General features: G+C 43.4%; 1 protein-coding gene across 3 annotated transcripts in view; it reads left to right on the plus strand.

Annotated features, from left to right (window-relative positions):
• LDLRAD4 (low density lipoprotein receptor class A domain containing 4) overlaps window positions 1-15,411 on the plus strand; it is a 559,350-nt gene that overhangs the window by 419,872 nt on the left and 124,067 nt on the right. The gene's annotated exons all lie outside the window — the stretch shown is intronic.

Consider the following 15,411-nt stretch of genomic DNA (forward strand, 5'->3'; position numbering starts at 1 on the left):
TTGTATTGTCCCTGAATATATTTGTATATAGTTATCATATCCCCTCTTAGATGCCTCTTTTCTAATGTACAGTAAATAAATTTAATTTAGCTAGCCTCTCCTCATAAGTTAGAATGTCCATCCCCTTTATTAATTTGGTGGCTCTTCTCTGCACTCTCTCTAGTTCCATAATGTATTTTCTTAGGATTGGTGCCCAAAATTGTACTCCATATTCAAGGTGTGGTCTTACTAATGCTTTGTAAAGGGGCATAATTATGTTTACTTCCCTTCCATCCATTGCCCGTTTGATGCAAGATAAGATCTTGTTTGCCTTTGCAGCTACTGCATGACATTGGGCACTATTTGCTAAGCCTGCTGTCTACAAGCACTCCTAAATCAAGGATTCCCCCAATATATCTCCATTTAATTTGTAAGTCGCCTTTTTATTCTTGTATCCCAAATGCATAACCTTACATCTATTTGTATTAAACCTCATCTGCCATTTACCTGCCCACGTTTCCAGTCTCTCCAAGTCCTTCTGAAGAGAAATTACATCCTGCTCTGATTCTATTACCTTACACAATTTAGTATCATCAGCAAAGATGGAGACTTTGCTCTCGATCCCAACTTCAAGGTCATTAATAAACAAGTTAAAAAGCAGGGGTCCCAGTACCGATCCCTGAGGTACTCCACTCACGACTTTAGCCCAACCTGAAAAAGTTCCATTTATGACAACCCTCTGTTGTCTGTCCTTTAACCAGTTTTCAATCCAGGTGCATATATTATTACTGAGTCCAATTTTCTTTATTTTGTACACCAACCTCTTGTGTGAAACCGTATCAAAAGCCTTTGCAAAATCTAAGTAGACCACATCAGCAGCATTACCCTGGTCTAGATTCCTACTTACCTCCTCAAAGAAACAAATAAGGTTAGTTTGGCAAGATCTATCCTTCATAAATCCATGCTGACTATTACTAATAATTTTATTTTCCATTAGGTATTCCTGAATATTATCCCGTATTAAACCTTCAAGTAGTTTCCCTACTATTGAAGTCAGGCTTACAGGTCTGTAATTTCCCGGTTGTGATCTTGCTCCCTTTTTAAATATAGGCACCACATCTGCTTTACGCCAATCTTGTGGTACTGAGCCTGTGGAAATGGAGTTCTTGAATATTAAATATAATGGTTTTGCTATTACTAAGCTTAACTCCTTGAGAACTCTTGGATGTATGCCATCGGGGCCAGGTGCCTTATTAACTTTAATTTTTTCAAGTCGCTTATGAACTTCTTCCTCAGTTAACCAATTGTTCATTAATATGGAGGTTGTGGCTTCCTCCTGTGGCACTACTATTGAACTTGATTCTTCCCTGGTAAACACAGAGGCAAAGAATTTGTTTACTACCTCAGCTTTTTCCTTATCTCCAATAATCTGCCTACCCATCTCACACTGAAAGGGTCTTATATTTTCTTTTCTCATTTTTTTGTTATTAAGGTACTTAAAGAACTTTTTAGGGTTGACCTTACTTTCTATTGCAATCCTTTTTTCATTATCCATTTTTGCTAATTTGATTGCCCTTTTGCAATTTTTGTTACATTCCTTATAATTCTGACAAAATGTCTCTGTTCCTTCTGACTTAAAGAATCTAAACGCCTTCCTCTTCTTGTCCATTTCCTCCCCTACCTGTTTATTTAGCCACATTGGTTTTGACTTATTTCTTTTATACTTATTACCCAAGGGTAAACACTGATAAGTGTGCTTTTCTAACAATGTTTTAAAGACTGCCCATTTATCTTCTACATTTTTCCCTGCAAAAACATCATCCCATTGTATTACTACTAGATTAGACCTCAGTTTATTAAAATCTGCCTTTCCAAAGTTGAAGGTCTTTGTTGAACCCAAGTAATCTGTTTTTTGATCATTTATTTCAAATGAGACCATGTTATGATCACTGTTACCTAAATGTTCCAGGACTTGAATATTTGTTATTACTTCTACATTGTTTGATATGACCAAATCCAGAACTGCCCCTCTCCTGGTTGGTTCCTCAATAATTTGGGTCATATAATTGTCTTTAAGCACCCCTAAAAACCTGTTCCCTTTTGTTGTAACGCTAATCTCATTGCCCCAGTCTATGTCTGGATAATTAAAATCCCCCATTATGCAAATATGACCCAGTTTTGATGCCATCTCCATTTGCAAAAGTATTTTAGCTTCCTCAATCTCACAGATATTTGGTGGTTTATAGCATATTCCCACAAACATTTTTTTTATACTTTTACCTCCACTGCTCATTTCTATCCACAAAGTCTCTACATTTTCATCATTCCCTTCATAGACATCATCCCTTATAGGTTTTAGATCCGGTTTAACATATAAACATACTCCACCTCCCCTTCTATTTGTTCGATCCTTCCGAAAAAGAGAATAACCCTCTAAATTAACTGTCCAGTCATGAGTTTCATCCCACCATGTTTCAGTAATGCCTATGATATCATACTGCTCCCTTGCAGCTATTAATTCAAGCTCCCCCATTTTATCTGTCAGGCTTCTTGCATTAGCAAGCATGCATTTCAGTTTTTTTTTCAGCATGTACTATTATCTTATCTGCTCCTTCCTTTCTGCGCCCACTTTGTTTAGTCTTTGTTTTCTAGTATTATCTGTATTTACTATGGGTGTCTCACTGCTTGTCAAACTTGCACTTGCCCCCATTCTACCTCCATACCACCTTGTATCCTCATCTATTCCATTTAGTTCATTATCTGTTTCATTCCCCTCCCCCCTCCATCCTAGTTTAAAATATCCTCCAACCTTTTTAGCATTCTCCCCCCTAGCACAGAAGATCCCTCTTCATTAAGGTGCAATCCGTCCCTAGAATATAGATGGCACCTCTCAGAAAAGGAGTCCCAGTGCTCTAAAAACCCAAACCCCTCCTTCCTGCACCACTTTCTTAGCCATGCATTAACCTCCCTGATCTCTGACTGTCTCCCTGCGGTAGCGCATGGCACTGGTAGTATTTCAGAAAATACTACCTTGGAGGTCCTTGCCTTAAGCTTTTGGCCTAGATCCCTGTAATCATTTTTTAGGACCCTGCATCTTTCTCTAACTTTGTCATTGGTGCCAACGTGTACCAAGACCGCCGGGTCAATCCCAGCCCTCCCCCCCCCCAACAATCTGTCTACCCGATCCGCAATGTGCCGAACCCGAGCACCCGGGAGACAACAAACTGTTCGGTTCATGCGGTCCTGGCAACAGATTGCCCTATCTACCTTCCTAATAATGGAGTCCCCTAACACCACAATCTTTCTTTGTATCTGAGCATCCTGAGTCCCCTCTGTGCTGGAGGAACTATTCCCCTGGCTGCTAGAGGAATTAGTCTCCCCCAGCCTTGCCATTTCTGCCCCAAAAAAGATGCCAGCAAACAATAAAATAAACAGTGATCCAATACTAGTATACTGCCTGCGCGCACGCCTGCAGCCCAAGCAATTTGTGAACTTGGCTGCAGGAGATTGTAGACGCGTGGCGGACGCGTCACAAAGCTGGTTCGCCTTCATTGCCTGAACCAGCTCACGTGCGCTGACGTCATGTGATTTTGATTACATCAGGCAGGGGGGGCCCGAGAAATTTCATGGATGAAAAGGGGGGCTCGGCATAAAAAGTTTGCTCACCCCTGGACTAGACCTTCGCTGTCTTACTTTTAACCTTAATGTTACTTTTTTTGCTGCTCAGAACGTTTTAGAAAGTTATTTGTATTGTTATATTGTTTGTCAAATATATTACGTGCAGTGAGTAAGACACAATTAGAAATGCATTGTTTTCACTTACAGTAGTTATAAACTTTAGACCAGTAATAGCTGCTAAAATTAAATGTCAGCATCATTTTTTTTTGTTGCTTTTAATAGTAGTAATCCCCTCCAAAAGAGGTCATTCCGATACCTTAACCATTATTACTTTGGAGCCTGATTAATTTCTTTACAATTTGCTGTATGCTAGTACTGTTGGTGGTCGTAATATTATGTAATTAAAATATTTAGACCTTTGCATCCGTTTCAGTGGTTTACATCTCACTCTGAGACCTACAAGTCTGCCTGGGTTGGAAGAACTTTGAGAAACATGGGATTATAAAACATGTTTGTAGAAACATTAGATAATTCTATAATTGTAGTTGCTTCTATGGGGTGCTACTAATTAATCTACAACGAAACACATCTTGTATTTAAGCATTAAAGGACAGATGCAGTATGTAACATAGGTGTAACCCTCCCTGCCCGGCTTTTAGGGAGATTACGTCGGTATTATGTATGGCTACTCCGCATGGATTACCTTGACTCAGGGTGCTGAATTCAGGCGGCTGTCTTTTATTCAGGTCCCCAGGCACGGGGACCACACACCACACTTTAAACAATGTTGTACAGTTTCTCTATTATTATCTATGCATTTTGTGCTTCCATGAGTGCTCACACTTAACACTCAGAGGGAGATATATTCCTTAGTTGCTTAACTGTTCTGAGACCCGGGCCCTCCTCTTTTTTCTGTTCGGGATACCCCTCTGTATTATCCCGGTAATGCCAGGCCCATTGGGAATCCTAGGGAATCTTACCGTGCACGCCAAATCTAGAACAATCTACCAGAGACTCTCACAGCCACCACCAGTCTAAGTTATTTCAAAACTAAAGCCGTCTCACATTTTAACCTGGTCTGTAACTGTTACATACGCTGGTTCCTATACTAGTGACCCTAATATCTTTGGTCTGTACAGGAACTGACCCTTCCCTGCAGCCAAAGAGGACTTTTAATGCAGATCCGAGGTTAGAGCCGATCTGCTGGAACCCAGGAGTCCTTGTTACTTAGGCCCACTGAGGCATGCCGTTTTCATACTTTGAAGCTTATATTGGGCTCGCTTAATCTTCTTCTGAGATCTTAACTTAACCAGAGTACTGTCCTTAGCTACAACATAATAAAGTAGAGAAGGGCCTGGACTGTACTATTGTATTAGGAACATTCCTATCTCTCCGCCCTGAGGCTCCTCTCCTCTTCTCCTCCTGAAACCTAACCTTTCCGAACTTTCCCATCCCCGTATGTACTCTCTGTGATGTCATGATCCCATGGCAACACAGTGTGGGGCCCAGTACTCGCTAAACATGCTAGTAACCCTTTGATTGGAGGGGAGGGTTACATAGGCATGATGGAAGGCAGATCTCAGTTCATGAAATACACCTGAATGATCTCTCCTTCCTTAAGTTAATGTACGGTGTACAGGAATAGTGGCCACTGCACTTTCACACACAGGAGTTTGCTAGCAGTGCAATAACATTAGCTACTGTGCATATGTACATTTCAACCATTTCACAATATTTTAGACAACAACAAAAATGAAATCCTGTTAATCACACAAGATAGACATAATTAAACATAAAACACAAGCATTAACAATAAACATTTGATAACATATTTATTAGTAATGAGTCTATATTTCCCTTTTAAGGTGTAATTTCTTACCTAACAATAAAATGTTACTAAGCATGTCACTCAGTGGTGTAACTATGCCGTAAGGAGCCCCCGGGCAACATTGCGGCGTCACGTGCATTGTCATGGTAATGCTGCGTCACATGATGCTGCGACGTCGATGAAGGAGGACTGCTCTGTTACAGAGGCCCCTCTCCCCACACCAATGAGTTTAATTGTTGTGGGGAAGAGTGCGGGGCCTCTCTAACCATTTGAGGTGGGGTTCATAGAAGTATAATGCATGGTGCTAAGGACTGTATACAGCTATAGTGATAATATTATGAATATGATGAATCCTATATGAGGTCTGGGATATATTCTTGATTGTAGGGGGGGGAGGGGTACTGGGTGTGGGAGCCTAGTTGGTAAACCACCATAGATGGCACTCAAATTGTCCAGGAACCCAAAGGCTGAAGATCACCCCAATAAACAGTACCCTAATCCCTTTGTGGAATAATGATATAACCATGTACAGTAGCAAGCAGGAAAACTCACGAATCCGCTGCAGCGTCCATGTTGATCCCACCAGACCTCTGGGTGTGCCTCCATCCTTGGAGATGGATGCAGATAGAAGAGAGAAGTGGCAGAGCACAACCGGAATCATCCAAACAAGAAAAATTAGGAAGAAAGTGCGTTATCCATAAAAAGATTTAATAGTCATGGAAGGAAAAAAGGCAAGGCATTACCCTACCAACATGTTTCGTGCTACACAGAGCACTTTATCAAGGTGGGGTTCATAGAGTCCAAGGGAGGTTGCCGACTCCCCTCAACCCCCACCCCAATGAGCTGGGGACTCCGAAACGTGCTTAGGCATCTCGGGCGGTAGTTACGCCACTGATTTAACTAGTTAATTGTCTTCCTTAAACAATGTACCTCTTATTTAAGTAAAGAGTGTATTTCTTTGGAAAATAAACATAGTTTTCTTTTCTTTGTGGCCCCTGAATAGATGAGTGTTGTCAGTCAATTGATCCCTTTGCCCTTATTCCACCCTGTCGTTATAGAGAGTATATATATATATATATTTATTATTATTTATTTTTTGATAGAGCAATAGGTGTGTGTGTGTGTGTGTGTGTATATATATATTATATATATATATATATTCATAAATGAATAGACGATACCACAGAACGGTATCATATATTCATTTTTGATTATTAAAGCTCGGCTAACACGGTACTGATACATATATATATATATTTTGTGATGCTTCCGTCACGTTGCGGGGTCCTTTGTCCCAGATTAAGGCAGGAAACTCTATAGTTCTTTTAATAGGGTTTATTTACAGGGGTTCAACAACACAATAATAGGCCCACCGTCCCATTAAGGAAAAACAAATCATAAAATAAACGCCTACTCCTCTCTGGAGACTAACTCACAGTAGGTCTCTCTCTGATTAGCTGGCCAACTAAACTAGTTCCCAGATTTAAATAACCCACCTGGTTAGCAACAAGATCAACAGACTTTAGGCACCTAAATATACAGTATTTAGTCCGTATCTGTTTTTTGGGACTCGGTCCCCTGAGAGTCAAGGAAATCCCTCGATCCAAATGCCCTGGACAGGACCGCCAGTTTCCACAGCATTCATGTCTTTTAACTCTTTACGCCCTCGTGGCAATTCTCTGGCCCTCGTGGCACCCCCTGTTTACGGCTCCAGAGACCTGCATGTCCCAGGCATCTCTCTCTGGGCAGTCCCCACAGCCTCTTGGCCTTACTCTGCAGGCTCTGGAACAAGTAGCCAGACCAAAATCTCCCTCTGTGTAAGCAATTACTGTACCTGCCTGCTTTTTAAAACCCTTGTTCCTTAAGGAATTCTCTGCTAATTAGCTACACCTGTAGCTAGCGTCTCCAGGAGGAATTTAACCTCCTGCACGCTGGAACCTACACTAGCTGCACTACTCCAGAAGATAGAGACAGTGACTCTATCACAATATGTATGTGTATATATATATATATATATATATATATATATATATATATATATATATATATATATATATATATATATATATCACAAATTCTTGTAGAACACACAATGAAATCAAGCAAAAGAAAAGATACAGAACACTTATGAGCACATTCACATATAGACAGGTCCCCAAAACTAACCCACATAATTACATAGCATACAGTGCTTCCACTGCAGTCAGGGATTCTGGGTAGTGGTATGCAAATGAGCACTTGTAGTGTATCACTTTTTGCTTCTTATCCACTTTAACATGGATCCTTATAAGCGTATGCCTGCTGTTTAACACAGCTTTTACAGCAAAATCTGGGTTTAAGTGCATGGCTAGCAAACCCACTCACAGGCAGCGGTTTGCACCTTTTCAGTCTCAGTGTGAGGGCAGTTACTAGCCTGGCATTGTGAAGCTGATCATCGCTACTAACTAAATACGGAAATAAGCAATGGTACTGTAGAGAAAATTGTGATTAAAAAAAAAACCCCTCTACCGTATAACTTCCACTGAAGCCAGGGATTCTGGGTAATGACATGTAAATCAGCACTCAGTTCATTACTTTTTTCTTCTTATCCCCTTTAATATGAGTCCCTTTAAGCGTATGCTACAAACCGCAGTATTTACTTTTTGGGTCTCCTAAGAAATCAGGGACCAACTATGTTGATCCTGGCACTTTTAGGATAAAACATTGACCTTTCAACATAATTGCTTTTGCGCCAGATATTGCCAGCAGTGAGACCATGGCGACCTTCTGGCCCTGTATGATAAGACTAGAGTAGGCATGCTCTGAAAGACCCATGGTTTAAGGTGTGTGAGTGTTTGCAGCAGCGTGTGTGTGAGAGAGTGTCTGCAGCAGTGTGTGTGAGAGTGTCTGCAGCAATATGAGAGAGTGTCTGCAGCAGTGTGTAGAGAGTGTCTGCAGCAGTGTATGTGAGAGTGTCTGCAGCAGTGTGTGAGAGTGTCTGCAGCAGTGTGTGTGTGTGTGTGTGTCTGCAGCAGTTTGTGTGTGAGAGTGTCTGCAGCAGTTTGTGTGTGAGTGGCTGCAGCAGTTTGTGTGTGAGTGTCTGCAGCAGTGTATGTGAGAGTGTCTACAGCAGTGTGTGTGAGTGTCTGCAGCAGTGTGTGTGTCTGCAGCAGTTTGTGTGTGAGTGTCTGCAGCAGTATGTGTGTGAGTGTATGCAGCAGTATGTGTGTGAGTGTCTGCAGCAGTTTGTGTGTAAGTGTCTGCAGCAGTATGTGTGTGAGAGTGTCTGCAACAGCAGTGTGTGTGAGAGTGTCTGCAGCAGTGTGTGTGTGAGAGTGTCTGCAGCAGTGTGTGTGAGAGGGTGTCTGCAGCAGTGTGTGTGAGAGAGTGTCTGCAGCAGTGTGTAGGGAGAGGGTGTCTGCAGCAGTGTGTGTGTGAAGGTGTCTGCAGCAGTGTGTGTGAGAGAGTGTCTGCAGCAGTGTGTAGGGTGAGGGTGTCTGCAGCAGTGTGTGTGAAGGTGTCTGCAGCAGTGTGTGTGTGTGAGGGTGTCTGCAGCAGTGTGTGTGTGAGGGTGTCTGCAGCAGTGTGTGTGTATCTGCAGCAGTGTGTGTGTGAGTGTCTGCAGCAGCGTGTGTGTGAGGGTGGCTGCAGCAGTGTGTGTGTGAGGGTGGCTGCAGCAGTGTGTGTGTGAGGGTGGCTGCAGCAGTGTGTGTGTGAGGGTGGCTGCAGCAGTGTGTGTGTGAGGGTGTCTGCAGCAGTGTGTGTGTGAGGGTGGCTGCAGCAGTGTGTGTGTGAGGGTGTCTGCAGCAGTGTGTGTGAGGGTGTCTGCAGAAGTGTGTGTGTGAGGGTGTCTGCAGCAGTGTGTGTGTGAGGGTGTCTGCAGCAGTGTGTGTGTGAGGGTGTCTGCAGCAGTGTGTGTGTGAGGGTGTCTGCAGCAGTGTGTGTGAGAGGGTGTCTGCAGCAGTGTGTGTGTGAGGGTGTCTGCAGCAGTGTGTGTGAGAGTGTCTGCAGCAGTGTGTGTGAGTGTCTGCATAGTGCGCGTATTTCAGGGTGTCTTCATAGTGCGCGAGTGTCTGCAAAGTGTGCGCGCGCAGTGATTGAGTATGCGTGCTGTGCCTGTGTGAGGTTGTGGTCCCAGTGACTGCCACAGCGCACAAGCACCAGCCCCCCAGTCACCCAGGGCCGAGTACATGCGTCGGCGCACATTCAGCAGCCGCGCTGTACTGCAAGATTCCACACACACAAAAAAATTGTGTGTGGAACTTGCGACGAGCCGTGGCCACGCCCCGCCGGTGATTCAGCCAATGAGGGCGAACCAGCCGTGTGAGGTCATGGCCACGCCCCGCAAACCCCCCTGCCATGCCCCCTCCGGTCGCAACCCTCCCAGGTCCACGGGAGCAGCGCTGTGCACGCGCCGCCCCCCCGCCGGGCTCGCGTGCACTGGGACCGCAGCCTGAGTTGTGATTAATGCAGCGGTACGCAAACTGGGGTGGTTGGTGATGTCACCGCTCTCAGCGGCAGCGTGGACGCAGCCTAATTTTGCAAGCGCGAGCTGTTGAAATAAGTATTTAGACATATTTGTATTTACATTGTATACCGTTTAATAAAGGTTTTTTTTATTTTTCATGTGATTTTGATGGCATCAGGCAGGGGGGGCCCGAGAAATTTCATAGATGAAAAGGGGGGCTCGGCATAAAAAGTTTGCTCACCCCTAACAGACCCATGGTTTAGGGAAGTTAAACCCTTTGAGTGCCGGAGGGGTCATGGAACCTCCAGCACGGTGGGGTCTTGTGACCGCGGTGGCCATTTTACAGGAACCGGAAAAGGAGTCATCCTCCTACATGTCCTCATTGTGTCCTGCGCTCAGTGGGGGACACGATCTAAGTGGTAAAAAAATAACAAAATAAAAAAACAATTGTTGTCACTATGTCACAGGGCCCCTGGAGTTCCAGTTCCCATGATGTAGTGACTACGTCCTGGACACCCAAAGGGTTAAAAGAAACCTCTATTGTTGGGGGGAAATTTAGTTTTTTTAGCCGAAAGTAAAAATTACATCACTTATAACCACTTCTCCGGGCAGGGGACCAGATTGCAAGTCAGAAGGGGTGTTAACGAACTAGCACCACATTGAATATATGCAGGGAAATGAGATACAAGAACTAAATGAAAAAAAAAAGACTTGAAGCTATCCCAGTTATTTAATTCTTATCACTTAGCAACATCAATATTTTGTGCACATATAAAGGTCTCAGTCTTGCTGCATGTTGAAAGCTTTATAGTCAAATGCAAAGATGGTCTACAGAAAAGGATCTGTTGTTAAAAGTTGGTCAGTACTTCATTTGGATGTCTAGACACTTTGGTTATAGCAAAGTTGTTGATGGAACAAAGTAGAAAAGTTGATGTGTTGAGAGATTTAAATGCAAAGTCTTCTTGCAGTATGGGATTGCTGGCAGCAAAACATAGTTTCAAACGTGTGATGATCAGTTTTATGGGTGCTGTGTTTGCAGGCAAATATAAGAGGGGTGACAAAGTACTCCAAATAAGAGCTATGTAAACTTCCAGTAATAGATCTTCTAGACATCAGTTTTTGCAGACTCGAGTCTCTTGACTTTGTTTAGCACAATTTATGAGATGGAGTTTTCAAATTAGTGAATGTAAAAGCAGGGCGAGGAATACTTTTTAAGTATGTCCAAGGTGACGTTCTAATTATGATTATTTTGTTAAAAATTGTTTTTGGCGAGAGATACATGGTTAGACTTCTTGTTTTCAAGTATTCAGATCACAGGAAAACAATATACCAAATTATCACCCAGCATACAGCACTTCCACTGCAGCAAGGGATTCTGGGAAATGACATGCAAATGAGCACACAGTGTCACTTTTTGCCTCAATAACCATTTTTAACATGGTTCCCTATAGGCTTAAGCTTGCTGCATGGTCACAGCTTTGAGCACAGCCAGGGTTAAGGTGCATACCCAGAAAACCACCCACAGACAGCTGTTTCGACCTTGATGGGTCTCATCAGTGTGGGGTTGATTTTACTGGGAATGCAAGAGAGACTATGGGATAGGCTGAACCATAATACTGAGTTAAGTTATGGTGAGTAAAAAAAGTGACAAAAACCCTCCACAGGAAAGCAAATATGCAAATATAACTGTATGCTCATCTGCATGTCTTAGGCAGGTCTGCAACCCCGCCTTTCCCCATTATCACCCAGCATACAGCACTTCCACTGCAGCAAGGGATTCTGGGAAATGACATGCAAATGAGCACAGAGTGTCACTTTTTGCCTCAATAACCATTTTTAACATGGTTCCCTAAATATATATATAGATATATATATATATATATATATATATATATATATATAGTCAGATAAGGCAGTTGGCACTCCAATAGGTGCTGGTAAGCCACAGGTGCAATTCCCATATAGAGAATGTAGTTATACGTTACCGTTCCAAGGATTGGTAAACGAGAGACAGCACTCAAAGTATCTCCCTGAGGAAGGTCCCATTCTGTAGGACCGAAACGTTGGGTTTCTGGATGTATTTTTGCTTTCACTAATACACTTTGATTTTCAACATTGAGTGCTGTCTCTTGTTTACCAATCCTTGGAACGGTAACGTATAACTATATATATACATATATATATATATATATGTGTGTGTATAAATATATGTATATATGTATGTATACAACAAAAGACAGGGGTGCCCAATGCTACATCAAATTGACAAAACATAAAGTAATAAATATAAATTTTAAATACTTCAATAATAATAATATTTACTTGGTTATTTAGTTAAACCCTTTGGCCAAAGCGTCATAAGCCTGCATACCAACGTCAAGGTATAACCAAAATGAATGCAGGTCCTACACTACACTGTGAACCTTTCCCTTTACCTCTGTATGAGGGGAAAGAACCATAGTAGATCCTGTTCTTTGCAGCAAAGTGAAAAGACCTCCCAAGTTAAAAAGGTGAGGAGGAGTGAGCTCTGGGGGAAGGTGCCACCTACCTCCATTACAACTGTTACCAGTCAGAAATTGATTAACACACATTCCCAGCTAGCTCAAACTCCCACACCCACCACATCATGAATATATATATATTATGCTTGCTGCATTTCACAGGTTTTGACCACAGCCTGGGTTAAGATGCATAGCCAGTAAACCTACCCATTGTGGGTAGGTTTACTGGCTATGCATCTTAACCCAGGCTGTGCTCAAAACCTGTGAAATTTAGCAAGCGTAAATTTTAGGGGACCATGTTATATGGGTTTGAAGCAAAAGGTGGCACTGTGTGCTCATTTGCATGTCACTTCCCAGAATCCCTTGCTGCAGTGGAAGTGCTGTGTGCTGAGTGATAATGGTGAAAGGCAGGGCTGCAAACCTGTCTAAGACATGCAAATGAGCACACAGTGATATTTCCATTTGCTATATGCTTTACTGTGGAGGGGTTTTGTCACTTTTTTTTACCCACCATAACTTAACTAAGTATGATATATATAATATATATGTAGCCCTGTTTCCTAGTGAACAAAGACCGCTAACATATGCTGTATAACCTGTAGGCTCACAGGGCCTAAGCTTCTGCCACGGAGAGCCTTGGGCACACGTAATACTAATGATACCTGATACTTGGTGCAGCGCTTCCACCTGCGATGGCTCCCACCAGAGGGGGAGTGATTCCTCGCAGGACACTATGTATAACAATACGCGCACACACAGCATATAACAACTGAATGACTTTACTTGTTGGCAAAAGCAGAGATATATTACGGGTATCCCTCCTTTGAGGTGACACTACCTTCTGCGTCTCGCAGGACGCTTATCCGCTCCTCCACCGGGTGATCCCACCCCGTGTCCAGTTCCCCAACACCTTATGCCCCCACCCTCCAGTGAGGTAAAGAATATGTATGGGTGACTGCGCAGCCACTGTGTCCTTTGTAATGAAGGTATAGTTGGTGCACTTGTTGATTACCTGCCGGGCACTCCAGTGCCCGGGCCTGCCACGGATCTTCACAAAGGGTCAGAGGCACGTGACTTCCAGCAATAGGCGTCCGGGGCGATCCCACCCAGACGGACGGTAGCAACAACGGCAGGGTCTGAGCCCAGACCTCCTGCAGAATACACAATGTCTCTCACGCGATCACTTGGCAGCACAATAAGGGAACCGGAACCTATCTAGGGCCAATCCCTATCTCTGCTGCACACTACCGGGGCTCAGGGCCTAACTGGGCCTGGGGTATAAGGGTACTGAATAGCCCCCTACACCGGAGCTCCGTCTCCTTCCTCCTCCCGCTAACTCTGAGCAACGTGCGCGCCCTCCGACCCCTATATCCTCCTTCCTTCCTGCATTCCTACCACCCGATAGGTCCCCTGGCGTCACATGGTCCAGCGGGGGCTGCTGGGACTCGTAGTTCCCTATGCTTCACCCTATGGGAGCTACTCCTCCTTCGCGGGCTTTGACTGCTATGCCCGTGCGCCCTAATACGAGGAACCTCCGATAACCGTTCTCTGCTACAATACAACACAGGCGCGCAAAGGAATCCCGGCTAAATATATATAGAGAGAGAGAGAGAGAGAGAGAGAGAGAGAGAGAGAGAGAGAGAGAGAGAGAGAGAGAGAGTTGTTCATATTGTAACTAATTAAAGCAACAAAACATGTGAAATCTAGCCTTTTTTTTAAAAAAAAATTAGTTCTGTATTATTAAAAAATAGGGACTTTGTTTTTTATTCTATTCAGCCCTTAATACAATTTGTAATGAGTTTTAATGCATCCATTGATTTCTATAGCAGGTTTTAGCCCACCTCCCAAGCAGTACAAAATCTTTGGCAACAAATAATCACAAATTATCACAAATTATCACAAATAGGAAAGTGCTGAAATGTTCCCAGCAGTTTTAGCTGTAAACTGTAACAATAGATAATGTTAACTTAGTAATATAAGAATACATTGTAGCTGCTTCATTACACGGACTGAAGGCTTGATTGGAACTGAAAGGTAGCCTTTAGTTAGGCACACAATCAGGATTTCTACAGATTTATAACAGGAGCACCAAACGATTGCCAGTGTAGTTAGGAATGTAGAATTATACATCGTCACATAATAGATAAGCACAGTTTGTATAAGGAAAACTGTACTACAAAGATAAAAAAGATAATATCACTCAATCACATGTGAGAAAACACCGGCGGGTTTGGGGTCACTCGAGCGCAGCAACCGTGGAGAAAGCCTTCCGCTGGTCCCAGCTGAAATCTATGCGGTGGTGCCTCCAATATCAGTGTCCAGCACTGGGTCCCGGAAGTGATGTCACGCACTCTTGCGAGTGTTTGCCTCCGTCTTCCCGTCTGGTGTCAAAACTTCAGGCAGTGGAAGCTTCTTCTCTTTCTCCTTCCCCGTCTGTTCCAGTCTGGCAACAGCCAAACCTAGGGAACGGTGGTGTACTGTCTGGCTGTGAGCTACCACCAATGTGCCTCTCTCAGTAGCCCTGTGCGTTTCGCACACTCGGCTTCGTCAGGAGTGACGTCACTTCCGGGACCCAGTGCTGGACACTGATACCGGAGGAACCACTGCATAGATTTCAGCTTGGACCAGCTGAAGGCTTTCTCCACGGTTGCTGCTCGAGTGTCCCCATTCCCGTCAGTGTTTTCTCACGTGAGTGAGTGATATTATCTTTTTTATCTTTGTAATACAGTTTTGCTTATACAAGCTGTTCTTGTCTATTTTTTTTTTTTTCGTTTCTACTTTTAAGGTATTCCCCCCTCCAGGGCAGCGCTGGACATTGGACCTTTTCACCCAGGCCCTTGTAGATTGAGCATGCAGTATATGATTTTTATTATTCCCAGAGATTACCTTACTGTAGTGCCGACTATTATTCTAAAACAAACCTGGGGCAATCTCCAAAAAGACCCAGGTATATGCTGGGAACATGCTGGGTACATGCTGCAACATTTCACACATTTCTGCAGACAGACTAATGGCCCAGCGGAGTAACAGTGGGGGTC

This window comes from Ascaphus truei, chromosome 2 (assembly GCF_040206685.1).
Source record: "Ascaphus truei isolate aAscTru1 chromosome 2, aAscTru1.hap1, whole genome shotgun sequence".
Classification (NCBI taxonomy): Eukaryota; Metazoa; Chordata; class Amphibia; order Anura; family Ascaphidae; genus Ascaphus; species Ascaphus truei.